Raw genomic sequence first — 6,000 nt, forward strand, 5'->3', positions numbered from 1 at the left:
GTACTGGTGCCAATGCCCCTTGACTTAAAACCCTTTCTTCCCAAGACTTGGAGGTGCCAGTGTTGGACTGGGGTGGACTGCTCCTTCATCAGGTGGTTGTGGAACACCTGATGAAGGAGTGGCGCTCTGAAAGCTAGTGCTTCCAAATAAACCTGTTGGACTATAACGTGGTATTGTGTGAATTTTAACTTTCTTCCCACAACAGCCTTAATTTTCATGCTTAATTCTCTGACTTATTGCTGCTATGGCTCAGGAACAATCCAGAGATAATTATTTTTGATGTTCTGCTAATTTTGAATCTATCCCTTAAAACGCAGCAGAACAAATCAATCCTAGTTCTATCTAGCGACACAGTGGCTCAGTGGTTAGCACTGCTGCCTCACAGTGCCAGGGACCTGGGTTCACTTCCCATCTTGGGTGACTGTCTGTGTGGAGTTTGCATATTCTCCCCGTGTTTGTGTGGGTTTCCTCCGGGTGCTCCGGTTTCCTCCCACAGTCCAAAGATATGCAGGTCAGGTGAATTGGCCATGCTAAATTGCCCATAGTGCTAGGTACATTAGTCAGAGGGAAATGGGTCTGAGCGGGTTATTCTTCAGAGGGTCGGTTGGAATGAAGGGCCTGTTTCCACACTGTAGGGAATCTAATTATCTAGGTCATTGATTCCTAAGTGGACCACAATAACTGGATCTTTGTCTTTGTACTTTAAACTCATTTCCAGCTGAACTGAGATGTCCTTAAACTTGGCTTTGGGCAGGCAACACAACCTTTGTGGCTTCTGGTTGTGGCTATAGAGAACAAGGTGGCCATCCACATATACTGAATTATAGTGAACCATATTGCTATCTCATTTCTTTTCATTTCTTTGATTTGACTGACATTTTGCATGAAGGTGTCAAGTGGTGGAATTTTCCCTTCCCTGGCGGTGATGACAAGAGGAAATAATTGGGTGAGTTTGCTCTTGAGAAAAATTTGTCTCCCTTCTCATCACCTCTGCAACTAAATGCTGGGCAAGAGGTTAAGGGCAATGTTCTTGACTCACCAGCAACAAGGCTCTTAGGACACCACTATCTTTCCGTGGTTCAGTCCCTTGACTGTGCATGAATCAGTGCAGATCAAGGAACTTCCTAGTGTCTCAGACAGACTGCATACATTGCTAACGAGTTGGGAAGAGAATGTGTTGCTGGAAAAGCATAGTAGGTCTGCAGCATCCGAGGAGCAGGAGAATAGAGGTTTTGGACAAGAGCCCTTCTTTGAGATTCCTGATGAAGGCCTTATGACCGAAACATCGATTCTCCTGCTCGTCAGATGCTGCCTGACTTGCTGTGCCTTTTGAGCAACACACTCTAGACTCTGATTTCAAGCATCTGCAGTCCACACTTTTTCCAACGAGTTGGAAAGGCCAACTCTTTCCAGTCTTGTGTGCAGCTGAAGTAATTGTAGCCCAAGTAAGACATTAATTGACCACTTAAGCATCTTAACTGATGGTGGGGCAGGAAGGTTGTACATGGAACCTCCAGCCTAGGACTTACTTTGATCAAGATCAGGTTGGTGCCAGGTTTCTAGTGCTACAATCCTATTTAATTAAGTTTTGTTTGCTCGACCGCCTCGAGGCCCAAAAGATTAAGGGGGCAGTGTTAATTTCCACTTGTGCATTAGACTATAAGACATAGGAGTGGAGGTAAGGCCATTCAACCCATCGAGTCTACTCCGCCATTTAATCATGGCTGATGGGCATTTCAACTCCACTTACCTGAACTCTCCCCGTAGCCCTTAATTCCTCGCGAGATCAAGAAACAACTTCCCAGCATCCACCCTTTCTAAGCCATGCATTATCTTGTCAGTTTCTATTAGATTTTCCCTCAACCTTCTAAACTCTAATGAATACAATCCCAGGATCCTCAGCCATTCATCATATGTTAGGCCTACCATTCCAGAGATCATCCGTGTGAATCTCCATTGCTACTATATCCTTCCTGAGATGTGGGGCCCAAAATTGGACACAGTATTCTAAATGGGGCTTAACTAGAGCTTTATAAAGTCTCAGAAGCACATCGCTGCTTTTATATTTCAACCTCTTGAGATAAATGACAACATTACGTTTGCTTTCTTAATCATGGACTCAACCTGCCAGCTAACCTTTAGAGAATCTTTGATTAGCACTCCCAGATCCTTTTATACTTCGGCTTTATAAAATTTCTCACTGTTTCGAAAATAGTCCATGCCTGTATTCTTTTTTCCAAAGTGCAAGTCCTTGCATTTGCTCATGGTGAATTTCATCAGCCATTTCCTGTACCACTCTCCTAAACTGCCTAAGTCTTTCTGCATCCTCCCCACCTCCTCAGTACTATCTGCCTGTCCACCTAACTTTGTATCATTGGCAAACTTCACCAGAATGCCCCCTAGTCCCTTCATCCAGATTGTTAATACATAAAGTGAACAGCTGCGGCCCCATCACTGAACCCTGCGGAACACCACTTGTCACTTGCTGCCATTCCGAAAAAGAACCTTTTATCCCAACTCTGTGCCTTCTGTCAGACAGCCAATCCTCAATCCATGCCAATAGTTCACCTCGAACACCATGGGCCCTCACCTTACTTAGCAGCCTCCCGTGAGGCACCTTATCAAAGGCCTTATGGAAGTCTAGATAGATAACATTAGACAATAGACAATAGGTGCAGGAATAGGCCATTCTGCCCTTCGAGCCTGCATCACCATTCATTATGATCATGGCTGATCATCCTCAATCAGTATCCTGCTCCTGCCTTATCTCCATAACCCTTGATTCCACTTTCCTTGAGAGCTCTATCCAACTCTTTCTTAAATGAATCCAGAGACTGGGCCTCCACTGCCTTCTGGGGCAGAGCATTCCACACACCCACCACTCTGAGTAAAGAAGTTTCTCCTCATCTCTGTCCTAAATGGCCTACTCCTTATTTTTAAGCTGTGTCCTCTGGTTCGGGACTCACCCATCAGCAGAAACATGTTTCCCTGGTCTAACCTACTTGTTACCTTTTCAAAGAATCCTAACAGGTCTGTCAGGCACGACCTTCCCTTACTAAATCCATGCTGACTTGTTCTAATCTGATCCTGCATTTTCAAGAATTTAGAAATCTCATCCTAAATGATGGATTCTAAAGTCTGACCAACAACTGAAGTTAGGCTAATCAGCCTATAATTTTCCATCCTTGGTCTTGATCCTTTCTTGAATAAGTCGGTTACAACAGTGATTTTCCAATAATCTGGGACTTTCCCTGACTCTAGTGACCTTTGAAAGATCACAATCAATGCCTCCGCTATTTCCTTTGCCACCTCCCTCAGAACTCTATAATGTAGCCCATCGGGGCCAGGAGATTTATCAATTTTTTAGACCTTTTAGCATTTCCAGCACTTTCTCTTTTGTAATGACTACCATACTCAATTCTGCCCCCTGACTCTCCTTAATTGTTGGGATATTACTCATGTCTTCCAGTGTGAAGACTGACGCAAAGTACTTATTAAGTTCTTCAGCTATTTCCTTATCTCCCATCACTAGCCTTCCTGCATCAATTTGGAGTGGCCCATGCCTACTTTTGCCTCTTGTTTGTTTCTTACATATTGGAAGAAACTATTACTCTCATTTCTAATATTACTGGCCAGCCGACCTTCATATTTGATCTTCTCCTCCCTTATTTTTCTCGTTGTTATCCTCTGTTTGTTTTTGTAGCCATCACAACCTTCTGATTTCCCAGTGCTCTTGGCCACTTTATTGGGTCTCTCTTTTTCTTTGATACATTTCTTGAGTTCCTTTGTCAGTAATGGTTGTCTAATCCCATCCCAGATAATCTTTCTTTTCTCTGTACTGTGTCCTCAATTACACCCAGAAACTCCTACCATTGTTGCTCTACTATCTTCCCTGCTCGGCTCCTTTTCCGGTTGATTTTTGTCAGTTCCTCTCTCATGCCCCTGTAATTGCTTTTATTTAACTGTAACACCATTACATCTGATTTTGCCTTCTCTCTTTCAAACTGAACTGTACCATATTATGATCGCTGCCTCCGAATGTTTCCTTACTTTAAGATGTTTTATAAAGTCTGGCTCATTACATAGCACTAAGTCCAGAATAGCCTGCTCCCTTGTGGGCTCCATCACAAGCTGTTCCGAAAAGCCATCCTGTAAGCGTTCAATGAATTCCCTTTCTTTGGATCCACCAGCAACATTATTCACCCAGTTCACATTGATGGCACCCAACTCTACTACACCACCCCATCAACACCTTCCACTGTTTAGACTTTGAGAATGTGGTGCTGGAAAAGCACAGCAGGTAAGGCAGCATCCGAGGAGCAGGAGAATCGACATTTCTGGCAAAAGCCCTTCATCAGCATCTGCAGTCCTCACGTTCGCCACTGTTTGGACATTGTCAGTCTGCCAGTGTCTAGTACTGGATAAACAAAATTCCACAACTAATTAATGGGAAGGTGCAGTCCATTGTCTACAAACTTGTTCCCTAGCCATTGACTCCATCCCTCCCACTGAGAGCTGTATGAAGCTGAACCAGAGTATTCACAACCTTGGTGTTTGTATCACTAAGACTTCCTATTCCTCCTGCCTTACTATAACCCGTGTTTTAGCTCATTTACTAATGAAACACTCATTCTTGTCTTTGTTACCTCTAGTTTGACCATTCAAATGCAAAGCCTGCTGGCTGCACCCCAGTTTGTAAACTTGAGATCCCCAAAACTCTGTTGCCCATGCTCGAACACACAATAAGTTTCCCTGACACTTTTCTTGCTGACCCATACTAGCTCCTGATTGACTTAACGCTAACTGTGCTTTTCCAATTTTCCTGATTTTATTCACTGTACCATTGGCATACATGCTTTCAGTTGTCAAGGTTTAAGTCTGGAATTCTCCCCTTATTCCTCTCTTCTTCCTTTACCTCTTTTAAGATGCTCTCCAAAACCTACCTCTCTGATCAAGATTTTGGTAATTTGATCTAATATCTCTTTAAATGGCTTACTGTTTGATTTGCTTCTGAACCACCTTGACACTATGTTTAAAAGGGTAAATAAATTAGTTGCTGTTTAGAAAGTGGACAGTGAAAAATTAATTAATTAAGCAGAGTTAATAGCAGCCTTATTTAAATATAAAAGAATATAAACAAAAGAAATTGAGGCAGAAGCAAAGGTTTTTAAATTACCTGAGACTAGAAATATTACTTCATCAGCTGTGGAATGCATAATGTAATCAGTGCCTTTTTCTGTAATTTTATCACAAGAAGTAATGTATTTGATTTACGTGAGCTAACTTTTCCACTGGCCAGTCATATGAATTCAGCAAGTTTTCACTAATATAACCAACAGTAATCCCTTCACTTTTAATTTTCCTTAAGATTATCAACAATTGTATATTTTAAATAATATAGAATTAATACTGTAGTGAAGAAGTTACTCTTGGTATTCAGATAGACTTAGAACTTTTGTTTCACAACCTGTTGTGTGCCAATTTCTTTTTAACAACTGCTAGTTGAGGGAGCACAGCATCCTCTAGAGGGGCTGACAAGAGAATTATGACACTATAGTTCCATCATAAATCTGCAGTATCTTATTCTAAAGTTTAATTCACTCATCTGTTTGTCAGACTCCTCTTCCATGTTTTAGTTTACTGATAGCACACTGCTCCAAGTTGTACAAGTAATTATCAATCATTAGAACTTAAATATTGTTGCATTAGCAATGGAAGATTAGTAGCTTTTGTAAGTTTGGCATTCCATGGAGAAGGAGGAGAAAGTGAGGACTGCAGATGCTGGAGATCAGAGCTGAAAATGTGTAGCTGGAAAAACGCAGCAGGTCAGGCAGCATCCAAGGAGCAGGAGAATCGACGTTTCGGACATGAGCCCTTTTTCAGGAATGAGTAAAGTGTGTGCAGCAGGCTAAGATAAAAGGAGGAGGGACTTGGGGGAGGGGTGTTGGAAATGCGATAGGTGGAAGGAGGTGAAGGTGAGGGTGATAGGCAGGAGGGGGG

The 6,000-nt window shown here is 42.4% G+C and overlaps 1 protein-coding gene across 10 annotated transcripts in view; it reads right to left on the reverse strand.

Moving 5' to 3' along the window:
* Window positions 1–6,000, reverse strand: part of myt1b (myelin transcription factor 1b) — a 182,419-nt gene that overhangs the window by 22,013 nt on the left and 154,406 nt on the right. The window lies entirely within an intron of this gene.

This window comes from Chiloscyllium plagiosum, chromosome 20 (genome assembly GCF_004010195.1).
Source record: "Chiloscyllium plagiosum isolate BGI_BamShark_2017 chromosome 20, ASM401019v2, whole genome shotgun sequence".
NCBI lineage: Eukaryota > Metazoa > Chordata > Chondrichthyes > Orectolobiformes > Hemiscylliidae > Chiloscyllium > Chiloscyllium plagiosum.